The sequence below is a fragment of the Sorex fumeus genome, unplaced genomic scaffold, assembly GCF_029834395.1.
Source record: "Sorex fumeus unplaced genomic scaffold, SorFum_2.1 ptg000044l, whole genome shotgun sequence".
In the NCBI taxonomy this organism is placed as follows: domain Eukaryota; kingdom Metazoa; phylum Chordata; class Mammalia; order Eulipotyphla; family Soricidae; genus Sorex; species Sorex fumeus.
Genome location: NW_026606101.1, coordinates 4,284,630 through 4,299,283, shown reverse-complemented (window position 1 = coordinate 4,299,283; position 14,654 = coordinate 4,284,630). Strand labels below are relative to the sequence as shown.

Genomic DNA, 14,654 nt, shown 5'->3' with positions numbered 1-14,654 from the left:
GCTGAAAACCTCATTTGCATAAGACGGCCCCAATGGTAACTGCCTATTCCTCCACTAGAAGCACAACCTGGTTACTCCCATTCAATGTGCAAATGCTTCTGGATCTGTGCTCCAAGGACTGAAGTTCTGAAGCCCAGAATCAATATTCAGTTGTAACCAGCAGGCTGTACTGTAACATGTGGGCTCTACTACTGGAACTTATTTGCTCCCACTGTAACACAGCTGCTGCAAGCCCACCAGACTTGGGGTTGTCTGTCAATGAGTCACCTTTTTTATGTTTTGTTTTCTTTTAGCCACACCCAGTGATGCTCAGGGATTACTCCTGGCTCCGCACACAGGAATCACTGCTGGCAATGCTCAAGGGGGAACCAAATGAGATGCTGGGGATCGAAACCAAGTTAGCCACATGCAAGATACCTTACCTGCTATACTATCTCTCCAGCCCTGTTCACTATTCCACATGAAAACTGTTCTTGTATGGCATTTCCTCCTTCCTTAATTTTTCTTCTCCCCAAACTTTGGGGTCATCAGGATAGTTGCTCTAATGTGAACAAAATCAGGTTCCACTGGAAATAGCTTTCATGAAGTCACTGCCTTCACACTACCTGGGGAAGGCCCAGATTTGTGTCTTCTAAGCCATGGAATATTTCTAATCACCCAGAGGCTCTACTACACGTGACACATTATGTATATTTTGCAGTAACCAACCTGGTCTATGCCCTGCAGTGACAGGAGTTCATGGATCATGCATAGACAGGTATGACACAGCAATGCCAAAAGTGCTCTAAACTTTTTTAAGACCCACTCTCAATTTCTGATCCCACCCTTCTGTAAAAGCATCAAAACACTTGGTCTCAGACACTGGTCCCCAGTCATTTAGAAATGGAGCATCCTATTTCTAAATATCCCACTTGCAAATGCAGTAAAGGGAGGATTATTAAAAGTTTGCTCCATCGAGATTCATGAAAGCTGTTTTATTAGAGTATATTACATGTGCAGAAAACTAAACAGCTAGATCAATGTTTACTAAACGAACACAACTTTTATAATCAGCATGCAACCAAGAGATGAGACACCACCAGATCCGAACCTCTCTTCATACTCCTTCCCGTCTCTGCGTGTCCCCAACTCCAGTCAATCTAACACCTATCCTGACTTGTAACAGCATAGACTAGTGGTGCCTGCCTTTGAGCTTTATATAAATGGAATCATACAGAGTGCACTGATTCCTTTCATTCAACGTTATGCTCATGAGATTCATGCAGGCTGTCATGTGGCACTGTAGATCATGCATTCTTATGGCCATTCAGCATTCTATCACTTACATGGGGCTACACCCAGGTCTGTGTGACTTCAAAGTCTGTGCTCTTTCTACAACAAGTTCTGCCTTACTTGGAGTCACACTTCACTAACTGAAGACTGTGTACATGCGTTCCCTTCCAATCTGCTCCTTTGCCATTATTTGTTGTGTCTTCATATTAGAATTTCCTGTATTATAGAATTTATTTTGAGTGCTGCAGAGAGGCACACATGAACCCAAGCTGAACCCAGTCTTCAAGTGGCTTACATTCCAGAACTTTGTTCCATCTTATTGGATCTGTTCCAATGCTGGAGTGGAGGGCTGACTCCAGCAGGAAAGGGAAGACATTGACTTTACCTCAATCACAGACTTGGTGTTATTTCTGTCATGGTCACTTAACATGGCAGGGAAGAAGATCACATCTTTCTCCTGTATTAAGCAGCTTCAGTTTTGTTTGCAGCACATGCTACAAGCACAGCAGAAAGGCTAGAATGTACCTTGAGCAAAGTGAGCCCTGAATGAAGAGCAAGGGGCACTTTGCAAGCCCATCCTGGGCAGGGCACCCATCATGTAGGTCCCTGAAGGGCTTTGCCATAGGGTTCCCTCTGGGCACCCCTGGCCATGCCTGTCCTTCTCTGAGTCAAGCACTGGAAATGTCTGCTTCTCTGCAAGAGCCCTACATGGTCCTTGCAGGCATCACTTGTTAATTATCATGCCCAGGGACAGGACTGCCATGGACAGAGCATGTCCAGGTCCTCAGCTCCTTTTGTGATACCTCTCAGCATACATCCCAGGGGACCCCCCTTGTAGCACCCAAAGACTGGAGAGCATGACGGTCACTAGCTGCTTTCCTTTATTCATCTCATCCCACTGCTGGTATTCCTAAACTTCTCAGTTACCTGCTTTGCTCTGATTCAGTTCCTCATCTCAGGGTCTGCTTCTGAATATTAGTCCACAGAGACCAAGAAGGCGATCAGGGTGGCATCTTGGGGCAGTATTGACCCGGCATAAAGGATGTTAGGGAGTCAGAGACCAGCCCAGGGAAGAAAGCTCTAGCTTAGGCAGAGGGGAGCTCAAAGGCTCATGGGAACAGAGGATGGTCCAGGGTGACAAGGTTGCAATTAAAGCAGAAGGGAGATGTTCATAGAGCTTTGACTGTGACCAGGATGCTTCACGTACCTAGGAGAAAACATCCTCATGCAGCCTTTTGTGATTCTGTTCCAGTTCCTGCCTGGCTAGGTGGCAACTACATTGATATACAGACGCTAGGAGGTAAAAACTCATCCCTTATTTACTAGCCAATTCCTTTCCTCCACTCCAAATTCAATCCAAGAGCGACTCAATTTCCACTGGGCTGTCAATATAATATACCGTGCTCCCCTGCTCTCCTAACCTTTCCTGGTATTACAGGAGCCTCACTTACTTGTAATGAAACACTATGAATAAATCAATGTATGTTAATATAGCGTGCCTTCAATTTTTTATGAAGGGCTTCACCAAATCTAATTCCCACTGCTTTGTCAGAAGCAGCCTTTGAAAAATTTAACTTGCAAGTTTTACGAAGTTAGTGGGGAATTGGGTCGGGTAGGGAAGAGAAGGAAGGTGAGAAAAACGGAGTGGGATGGAGCTGCGGCCACAACATGCCTATTGCCATGGATGTCTTGGTTTGCAACGGGGCAAAGAGGAAGATGTGCCTGAACAGCAAAGGTAGAGTTAGAAAGTGTGCTGAGCTGCATGTCAACCTTGGGCTTTGAGGACTGAGGAAAGCTGCAACAAAGTTCTCAGGGGTCCCTTTCACTGTTTCAGTGGGATGCCAGGCATTGGCCAGCTGGAACAATCCATAATGTGAATTCAACCAAGTTACTCACCAATTAGCATCCAAAGAGCCACTGGTCCCAGGCCCAAGAGTCCAAGATACCTTTCTCTCCCCTTTGTTATTATTATCATTATTGTACCATATGGGCTGGAGCAATAGCACAGCAGGTAGGGTGTTTGTGTATGTGGTCAACCTGGGTTCGATTCCTTCACTCCTCTCAGAGAGCTCGCAAGTTACTTAGAGTATCTCATCCGCATGGCAAAGCCTGGCAAACTACCTGTGACATATTTTATATGCCAAAAACAGTAACAACAAGTCTCACAATTTGTTGTGAGACATTATTGGTGCCCGCTCGAGCAAATCAATGAACAACGGGAGGACAGTGCAGTGCTGTTATGCCATGCAGGGGTGGCACACTTGGAGATCAGACACTTACTGTGCTGCTGAGTGCCACTCTGCCACTGTGCATGTTCCAGACCCTTGGATCTCACAGTAGGGCTGTGGTTTTCATCAGTGCATGCAGGCACTGCCTCCCTGCCCTCTCTCTTGCATGCTAAGCTTTATTTAGAATAAATAAGCTTTATTTATTTAATAGCTGAAAGAAGCCACTGGGCCTTTGCATTGCTGCAACATCAAGTTGGGTACTCTTTCTTCCTCTGGCTTCCAATTCATAGTGAATGACCCCACATCCTGAGCTCTGGCACTTTTCTTAAGTACCTCCTGTGACCCTCTGGTCCTCCTAATTTTGCATTGTTTTTGGGGCTTCCAAATATATAAGTATATACACATATATAATTTATTTAATGAGTTTCTTTTCTACCAGTTCAGGGAATGAAAAAGTAAAGCCTGAAAACTCATCAACTATTGTAAAGAAAGCTTTATTAGAACATGGTACCACCATCCATCAATGCATTGTCTAGTACTGCTTTCACACTACACCTGCAAAATTAAGTGGCTGCAGAGGAGTCCCCATGGTCCTCTCAGTGTAAACTATTTAATCTCCGCCCTCTCTAGAAAATGTTTGCTGATCCCTGGAGGGCAAGATTCTAAGAGGGCAAGGATCTTATCTTGGTGTTGTTCTACCTTTCATCCCTATGAACATATCAAAGAATGTTTTCCCTAGCTGTGTGACATAAACAATATCCTTAACCTCCCTGAACCTCAGTTCTTGAAAGATGAAAGAATAAATCTGATACAAATTTCTGTTTTGATGTTGCCTGTCGCCACAGGCTGACTCCCAGCTTGCTAACTCTTGTTGGGAAGATCACTGGTTTGGAAGGATTACCCTAGGGATTTGCTGAGTGACTTTAGTCTTTACATCAAGTCAGCAGCTACCACATACCCCAGGACACAGCAGTATCAGGCAGCCTTCCACCTTAGACTGAGATGGGACAAAGAGGCAAAAGGAAGAATTTTCCTAGAAGAGTCCAGCATAAAGGACTTGTTTGTTTCTTGAATAAGCAGAGATTGAGTCATCCTTGCTTAGCCACTGTGTGAGGTGAGACCAAAGCGATTCCAAGCTTGAGAAAGAAATTCAGTGTGTCCAGAGAGTGAGGGTAAGATATGAGATAAAACACAGCTGATGAAAGTGGTTAGAGATTAGAAACAAGGATCCAGATGCTGCAAGCATCAAAACCCATTATTTTGAAGCATACTATATGCCAAGTACTGTGAGTGGGCGTGCATAAAAATTATGTTATTTAATCCTTGGAAAGCATGGCATTGATTGCATTCTTAGGCCAAGAGAGGAGTCAAGATCTGTGGTCTCAAGTTTTCCATAGCATCATCTTTGTGGGTGTGTGAACATGGCACCAGCACATGGCAAATAAATTAAATACCTTCTTGGATGTTCTGGAAGAATCAGCAGTGTTATTTATAGAGCTCACTCATGGATGACACATAAGCTGTTGTGGGGACAGTATAAACTAGGCCAAGACCTGTCCGCCTACCATTGAACATTCTGTAAGCATCCTCTTGAATTAACCCCAAGTCTTCTTGCTACTATACTCATGTTCTCACTCTAACCATTTGGGGCAGAGTGAGTAAGCACCCAAAGTTATCTGTGCCATCTGTTCTTCTCTTTCTCAAATGTCTTCCAGTCCCTACTTGGAAGGTCTTAGCATAGTTGAGTTTAACAAGTTACCAGTAAAATAGACTCTCTGTTCTGTTCACTGTGTAAAGAGTTGAATTCATTCTTTTCTTTCCCTTTAAACTCAAAACAGTCAAACTCAAATTACCTTTTTGGATCCACTATAAATATATTTATAGACCTGGACTCGGCCAGCTTTGATAATTTCTGAACAAGACAAATATGCAAAAAGATCCCTGGCCATGGTAATCTCTGGTTAGAAGTACAGTGTTTGTCTGCTGGTTCCCAGACAAGTTAGAATAGAAAAGTGAACAACCTCCAAGAACAGTGCAAATGTGCAGGAGGCTGCCTGTGGCTTCTTGATCCCAGGATCTTCCTTCTAGAGAACAGAGGCCTCCTAGAGAGAGGAGGACCATGTCTCTGAGATGAGCAGACACATGGTGGTGACCAGTTGCTCCTCTGTCTTAAGTTTCTAGCACTGTTGAAGAAAATGTGGGACTGCCACTTTCAAGCACGGAGGCTTTCATTTCTGCTTTGATTTCTACAAGATCTGTTCTCTCCATCTAAAAGCACTCACCAAGCACCTATCCAATGTTGAGTTCTGTTCAGAGACAGGATCTCATGTCTCTGGGAAACCGGATAGGAATTTTGAGCACCCACAGAGGTCTGGACAGAAATGCAGGATTCTAGTATTGAGATTGGCTAGTTCTACCAGAATGAAAACAGCCATCCTGAGAAGCTGGGGAACTAGAGTTCTCAGCCTGGTCTCCAGAGCACAGAATGCCCCTACATACCATTTAAAAAGTACCAATACCTGCTCTAGGCTGGTTGAATCCAAAACTGTGGATCCAGAGGACTGGACACTGATGCATTCTCTAAGCTCCCCCAAAAGATGCCTTGTGCATTTGGGTTGAGAGCACTGTAGGTGGGCCCTAAAGCAATAGAAGATTTGGTATAAAGGTATGAAATAAGTCACAGGAAAGATGCTCACCTAGCATTCTGCAGGGGCACAGGACCCGAGGTGGTAACAGCTATAGGCAGACTCAAGAAGAAGTAGAAAGTAATATGAGACAAAATTAAATGTGTGATAACTTCAAAGTGTCTCCTCACCACCCATTTATTAGCTACTCTGGTGGCTTTATCTAAAAACCACAAATCAGTGGTGATCTCTTCTTTCAGGGGGTGGAGCACAATTCTCTCTCCATGGCTATGGGTTGGTTCCAGGGCCCAACTGAATGAAGTGAATACAGATCAATCGTCCGATTTGGGTTGTTAGGCATTCAAATGAATCAATGCTTATGGCCAAGTTCATGTTGACAAGGACACTGACATCACTGATGCCTCTTTTGTCACATGTTCCAAGGAATAGTTCTTCTCCAGTGTCAAAAACTGTGTGATGTGATTGATTCCTTCTTGTCTCGGTCAGACCAATGATGTCATATTTAATCTTTCACGCTTGTACCATCAGGTCCTCGATGGATGCATCCGATGCCAGTGTGCATGCATTGAAAGTACAGACAGTCATTTTTGTCTTTCTTCGTTTTGGCAGCCTAGTTCAGCCTTGAGATTTTATCAGCCTCTCCTTACTCATCTTTCTTAATGCTGCCATATTGGTGGCTCTTTCAGGGTCAGGGGAATGATACCCATTGTATTTACTGGTTTTGGCATATTGAATATGCCACAGATAGCTTGCCAGATTCTGCTGTGCTGGCAGGATACTCTCGGTACCTTGCCAGGCTCTCCAAGAGGGATAGAGGCTTTTAGGGTGGCCTTTAATCGCCCTTGCAGGTGTTCCCATGGTTTAAACCATATTTGAACCCTAACAAATATGGTGTGGCAATCCTGGAAGATGGGTCTTAAGTGTCTTAAGGCTGCCCCACGGTCTGGAAAGCATCCTGGAGTGTGGCGGCAGCTGGGTAGTGGAGGTAGTAGAGGAACTTGGCCATAAGCATTGATTCATGCACATGCCTCAAATAACCAAGCTCATTGAGGTTTCTTGGGAGTTCAAGATGCCGCTCTGTCTAATGATTTAAATCTTCTTGATTTAAAGAAGGCCTTTGATTCTGTTGAGATGGAAGCGATCATCGAGGCCCTAGCTAAATAGGGCATTCAAACTCAATACATCAGGATCCTCCGTGAGCTGTATTAGGGATTCACTACCAGGATCTCACCATTCTACAAAGAAGTAATCATCCATGTCAAGAGAGGGGTTTGGCAGGGTGATACCATTTCACTGAAATTCTTCAGTGCCATCCTCAAGAATATCATACGACAGCTGGAATGGGAAGAAATGAGAGTGAAGATAGACTGTCGGCAATGACACCACCTCTGCTTTGCTGATGGCGTCATTCTAATAACACCAAACATTAGACAAGCAGCACAAATGCTGGACAACTTCGACCGTGAGTGTGAAAAGGTCGGACTACAGCTGAATCTCACAAAGACAATGTTTATGAAAAACAGTCTCATTCCTGACATTCCATTCGCTCTCAACGAAATGAACATCTACAAATTCAATAGTTATGTGTATCTAGGTTGAGAAGTCAACATGATGAATGACCTGGCACCTGAGTTGTGCTGGAGGAAGAGAGCAGCTTGCAACACCTTCAAAACTGTCGAAGAAATAGCTAAGAGGGCGAAGAACCTCCGGCTCCAGGTACATCTCTTTAATTCTACTGTTCTTCCTGCATTAACATACGCTTCAGAGATCTGGGCCCTATGAAAACAGGATTAGAACGCTGTTTGGGTCTCCCAAAGAGGAATCGAAAGGGCTATGCTTGGAGTATCACGCTTCACTCAAAAGAGTCCTCCATTGATGGTCAAGAATCAGGGACGCTGTCTCGTTTGCCAAGGCATCGAAAATCAGACAGGCTGGACACATAATAAGATTTGGAGATGACCACTGGACTAGAGCCATTATCGACTGGATTCCATGGGACATCAAAAGATAATGTGGCTATCCACCTATGATATGATCAGACTTCTTCATCAAGAACCTGAACGATCGGTTTGAGGCTCTTCATGTTCCTAGAATGAGCAGATGCCATTGGGCTACACTAACACATCCAACAGGGTTGAATGGAGACATTACTGGTGCACGCTCAAGCAAATCGATGAGTAATGGGATGTCTAGTGATCACGTGATCAAGTGAGTACAGATAGGGGAATCTAGCTTTCCATGGAGGGCAGGCAGCACTGGAAACCACCAGCAAGCATGATCGCCATGGCCAGTAAGAAATCATGCTTAAGTCATGTGCAATGATGGGATGTATAATGTCAGTCCATAAATCTCAGTCCATCATGAGAGACATCAGACTAATTCAATTGAAGACTGAGATCACTCATAACAAGTGTTGGGGTCACAGAAAGACAAAGAAGGATGGAGAATAGTCAGGAGTAGGAGATGATACAGGAAATGGAGTCCCTCAACACTGTGTGGGAATCTGACTGGGAACAAAGGATGTCTGTGGAAGAATTTGGGGAATCCAGAAAAAAAAAACTAGGGGGAGCTTGTCCATAATACTGCACAGATGTGCATTGTCAGTTTTGCTTCATAACCATGAATAGCTTTGCAAGACGTTAACATCTGGGGAAGTTGTGTGAAGGACAGAGAACTCACAGTGCAATTTTTTCCCAACTTTTCTGTAATATTATAATAATTTCAAAATTGAGTGTTTAAGAAGCAACAACCATAAAAGGCAGGCTGGCTCTGGGCACCTGTGAGATCTTTGTGGCCACAGATGAAAATCTGCTGCTCCTACTGATTGAGCTCTTGACTCTGCACTAAGCACTGAGGAGCCTCCAGGAACTTCCAGTCCAAGGAGGAAAGGACAGAGACATAAGCACTGCAGGAACATGAAGATACTGTCATGGTGTCAGAGAGATAGCTCAATGGATGAAGCACATGCCTGCATGCAGGAGGCCCAGGTCTGATCCTTGGTATTACATATTTCTCAAGAATTGCTGGGAGTAGTTCCACCAACCCACCCCCATGTCCCCAGCACAGAGTCTGTAGTGGCCTCCAAGTATTACCAGATATACTGCTGATCTAAAAAACAGAAGCCTTCCCTATAGAGTGAGGGTGTCAATCAGATAAAGGAAGAGGAATTAAGTGGAAGAAGACAGCATAAAGGAAGAGGAAGTTGGAGCAATGCTCTTGGACAGGATGCCTACTGGCCAATGGAGAAGGTGTTTTGTGCAAAGAAGAAAGAGGCACCTATCAAGACAGATGCAGTCCCCTCTCAGTCTCGGCCCCCAGACTTCAATTAGTTGAGGGTGATGATGAGAAGGAAAAGAGGCCATTCAGAATGCCTAGTCACATTCCAGCGACAAACCAAGGCTTAGGAACATGATCCCCTCAATGAAGATTCACTGCACAAACTAAGCAACCATCCAGGATAGGCCACTTTGAGATCAGGTCAATCATGCCTTGCTGGAAATACTCAAGCACTTAGCTTTAATCAATCATGAAGGTAAAATACTGCCACCGAATGGGAAAGAAAGTGATCCAGAGTGATCCGGAGTCACACCTGTACAGAGAACAGTGCCACTGGCCCTGGAAGGTGACCCAATGGACCGGAGCACATGCTTTGCATGCTAGAGCCCCAAGCACTTGTGCCTCTATGAGTGTGGCCCCTAAATAAAAAGCAAAACAGAGAGGACTAAAAATCTCCAGATGAGATAGCATCACTGGGGAACTTGTCAGAGATTCAGATTCTTGGGGCCCATCCTAAATCTACTCATCTTACTGTCTGGGGTGGTTGGAACCCAGGATTCTGTGTGTTTACAAGTTCTTAGCTCATGGGCTGGAGCAATAGTACAGAGGGTAGGGGGTTTGCCTTGCACGTGGCCAGCCCGGGTTCAATTCCCAGCATCCCATATGGTCCCCCAAGTATAGCCAGGAGTGATTTCTGAGTGCAAAGCCAGGAATAACCCCTGAGCATCGCTGGGTATAACCCCTCCCCAAAAAAGAAAAGTTCTCAGCTCATTTTCATGCACTTTGAACTGGAGCAGCAAATTGCCTGGCAACTAAGGACTAAACTGACTACAGCAGAACTTTCTACTTCTAAACTTATTTGGTCAGCTGCCCTCTTTTCAGAAAAAAAAAAAATCACTCACAACCCCCCCCCCCCATGTTTACTTTCTTTAAGCAAACAAAGAGAAAGTTTTCCCCTATAATTGAACCCAAGGTTATTACTGATCCCCCTGGATCATTCCAGCACACGAAGATGGGGGTTGTGCTGGGTCAGAGGAAGAGGATCCCCATGGTCTGACTCTTCCTGATAGCGGGAGACCAGAAGCCCTGGCTGAGACCAGAGGCTGAGAGCGAGAAATGGGAGTGAATGTGAAGTGGGCTCCATCCTGGCTGGGTAAAGGGTGAGCTCCCAGCAGTGTAAGAACAGGATGAAGCCAGCAGCACGAGGCTTAAACCTTCATCCGTACTTTAAGAAATGGGATGCATTTGGGAAAGGAAGACCATTGCATTTCAGTACTGAAACCCAGACCCATCTCTTGCCACATGCTGAATTACTCCAATGTTTTGGGATCCCAGCCACAATGATTTGCTGATGATCTGATGCAGCACTGACCTCCTGAGCAGGGCTTGCTGGGCTTCTCTGGCTCCCAAAGCTCCAGCCAGTGGACAGGAACTGCCTCCCTGGTCAGAGACTTTCCCCAGCCCTGTTTGCACAGGCAGTGAGGCCCCGCTGTTGCTGGGCATGGCAGACCTGTAACCTCGCTGAGGGAAGCATGTTCTATTTAGTGACACCCCCATCCCCACTTCCCCTGATCAGAAAGAAAAGACTAAGAGGGGAGTCAGCTTGTTTACCCAACACGGGCTTTGCTGATTTCCAATCAATACCATGTTCTTTGACTTCAGCTAGCTTCCTCATGGCTCCAGGATCAAACACTGGGAGAAAGCAGAGAAGCTAGCTGATGGGGTCATTAGTATTCACCAGCCAGCCACCCAAACTGCAAGGTTGGCCAGTAGGTGATAATGAGGAGAACTAACATTTATTGATGCTCACCGTGTACGCCTCACCCTCTCTCCAAAATTCCCACCCACTTTCAGCTCCTGGCTGACTTCAGTGAGGGCTTTCTTGTCAATACTCATTCCCTGCCAGCCCCACGACCCCTCCCATGCTTCCCAGGACTTCTCAGCTTCCTATCTCCCGCCCCTCTGCTCCCCAGGGGAGGGCTATTCTGACAGTTTCACTCTTTCCAAATGCTCTGAATTTCAAAGACTCAGTCAGATTCCTTTAACAGGGCCACCTTCAACTCTGATGGCTCTAAGCTCTTTCTTCCTAAACTGTCATAATGCAGTTTAATAATATGAAGCTTAAACCTCCTCTCAGCTTTTAATCTCACGCTGGGGTGTCCTGGGTGCTATGATTTTGTTATTTTCACAGAAACCTTCTCGCTTAATGAGTCTGCCTAGTGATATTCCCAATTGCTTTTCATCTGAAGCGCAATATTTCTTGGGTCTCTGTATGTAAGCTGCTTGCCTTCCAACTTCACACTCAGCTGATTTCTGTTCTGCTAAGTTTAACCTGGTTAAGGCGCTAAGTTGCCATGCAAAATTTCTCTCCAGTTGGCTCTGGGCATGGCATGGGGATGCAAGACAAGTTGAATAATCCGAGACTCTGCTGTCTGGCATGTTTGCAGCTTGCTGTTCTGACAACGGTCCTTCAAAAACGACAGTCTGAGGAGAACCATCATTGGAGGAAGGGTCTGGATTCTATCTAGTCAGGTATTGCTCAATGACAGGAGAGAGCTATGCATTACTAGAAGATTTCAACTTCATATGGACACCATAGAGGTGATTTATATCAACCTATATGGTCCAGGCTTCCACGACACACCTAGACTTTTCTTTGGGACCATCATGAAATGCATGGCAGTACCCATTGCTGCCACAAGTACCAGCACCAGGCTAGGTACCGAGTAGAAGTTGATGAAATTTACTGACCAGATGAGAATAAAGAATTAAAAACATAGGGGCTGGAGAGGTAGTGCTGGAGATATAGTCGAGGGGTTAAAGCATGTGTCTTGCATACAGATAACCTGGTTCAATCTCTTACACTGCATGGTGCCCTGAGTATCCCCAGTGGAAGCCCTGGAGGCACTGGGTGCAAGTAGGTATGGCCATCAATGCCCCTTCAGCATCATTGAGGTGATCTTAGTGATCCCTGGCACCATAGTACCTTAGTAGCACTACACTTGAGGCCCTCACATTGAATCATTGGTCTGGGTGGTTCACTGGGCATGGTCCCTGCATCTCTGAACACTTCTTGGAAAGTCCCAATATAAAAAGTTTTAAAGTGAAAAGGGAAAAAAAAAAGAATGAAAATGTGACACTCTTCCATGTGGCATAGCTAGGATTTGAAATGAGGCCACCCTGACATCTAGTACTCCCACCCAGCCTTACTGTCTGTCCTGGGTGATTATGTGTGTCCATGTGTGAACAGCTGCCCAAGGGATGCTGGCTGTGGGTGTCTGTCACTCTCAGACTACAAGATAGGTAGGGATCTGTATGGAATCTTCCCCAAGAAGAAGCCTAACAGCTGAGTCCTTGCTCTATTCAAGCAAGTATTTAATAAGTCATGAACCCAAGTGGGTGACACTCTTAGTCTCATAGCTTTGAGTTTCCACACTTCCCATGTAGGTCAGAAATATCTTCTGTGTCTATGGCATTCTCTCTGCCAAACTTGCAATTTTTCTGTAACTCCCAAATTATTGTAAGATAAAAAACTTTACAAAACCCCCCAGAATTTGTATTCCTATATTAGCAGGTTAATCTGGTTTCATGGACCACAAGTCAGAAGTCAAGATAGAATTCTCGGGGGGTATGGTGCTGCCAGCAGATCAATCTGTACCTGTGAGGCGAGTGCACCAGCAGCCTGATGGCGCCTTCAGACTTCCAGATACCCCAAAATTGCTGCTGTGCCTTTGGCCAGACCCCAAAAACTTGGAGCAAAGTTTAACAAGAGAGTAAATGGCCAAATGTTAGGTAAGTGGGAGACACGCCCACAAACCACCTGTGGCTCAGCTATATAATTGGAGGCATGGCCTCTCTGGTTCCTGATCGGACTGCTTAATGGCCATGATCCCAGAGACTCAGAAACAAATCTCAAAACCCAGCAGATTTTGGCAGAAATGCGTCCGGACCCCACAACAGGTTACTGTTGCCGGGCCACCCCAGGGGGGAAGGGTGCTGTCCCTCCACCTGCTCCCCTTGGCGGCTCGGTGGCTGCCATCACCAAAGGCCATTGGACAGTCAGGTTTGGGCCCACAATTACGAGACATACAGGGCCTCATGGGATGGGGGTGGAGCCGGTCCTTTCCTCCCCGTCCCAACGAGACCCTGAGTCATCACTCATGAATGGCTTCTCAGCCTCCTGATCAAGTTGCTTAACAGCCATGATCCCAGAGACTCAGAAACAAATCTCAAAACCCAGCAGCTTGTGGCAGAAATGCATCTGGACCACTCAGTAGGTAACTGTCACTGGGCCACCCAAGGGGGGAAAGGGTGCTGTCTCTCCGCCTGCTCCCCCCTGGAGGCCCGTTACCACCATCCTCCAGAGGCCACTTGACAGTCAGGTTTGGGCCCGCAGCGATGAGACACATGGGGCCTCACAGAATGAGGTGGAGCTTGCCTTCCTCCCCTCCTCCATCCCAATGAGACCCCAAGTTGCCGCCCACAAACAGCCTCTCTGGCTCCTGATCAAGCTGCTAAATGGCCAAGATTCCAGAGACTCAGGAACAAATCTCAGAACCCAGCAGGTTTTGGCAGAAATCCCTCCAGATTTAATTGTTAAAATTTCGTTAAGTCGCCCTCTCCTCTCTGGAAAGAAAGATGGTGGCCGCATGGGAGCCTTGTGGACAGCAGGTTTGAGCCAGGGGTGGGGGAGGCAGGGACCTCATGGGAAGGGGGGCGTTCCGGTCCGTCCTTCACACCCTTCCGAGGTCACCAGTTGCCCACCACGAGCGGCTCTCCGGCACGGCCACAACTCCAGAGCACAGAAACCAATCTCTTAACTATCTAACTTTTAATAGAAATACTTCCAGGGTTAATAAGTAAAATAGCAGAAATCCAAAACCGCGTGGCCGCAATAGCAGCCGCGCAACATCATTTAATTCTTAATACCCAGCTGTAGAAAGCAAATCATTTCACAACGCTTTTTCAGCATGTCTGATTTGGGGGGGAGGGTCGTAAACTCTAAATAATAATGGTGCATCTTTTATCGAAACAATGAATCTAGTGAAAGTAGATAGAGTGTTAACTAGAACTCATCTGCCTCACAGGAATTGGGAGGGGTGGGAGGTGGGGTTCTACTGGGGTTCGCGGTTAAAAATAAGTATTGGTAAAGGGAAATGTGTTTGATATTTACATGACTGAGACATAAACCTGAAAGCTCTGTAACTTTTCCCACAGTGATTCAATAAATAAA

The 14,654-nt window shown here is 45.8% G+C and overlaps 1 protein-coding gene across 16 annotated transcripts in view; it reads right to left on the bottom strand.

Moving 5' to 3' along the window:
• Positions 1-14,654, bottom strand: part of PTPRT (protein tyrosine phosphatase receptor type T) — a 1,141,641-nt gene that overhangs the window by 285,304 nt on the left and 841,683 nt on the right. The gene's annotated exons all lie outside the window — the stretch shown is intronic.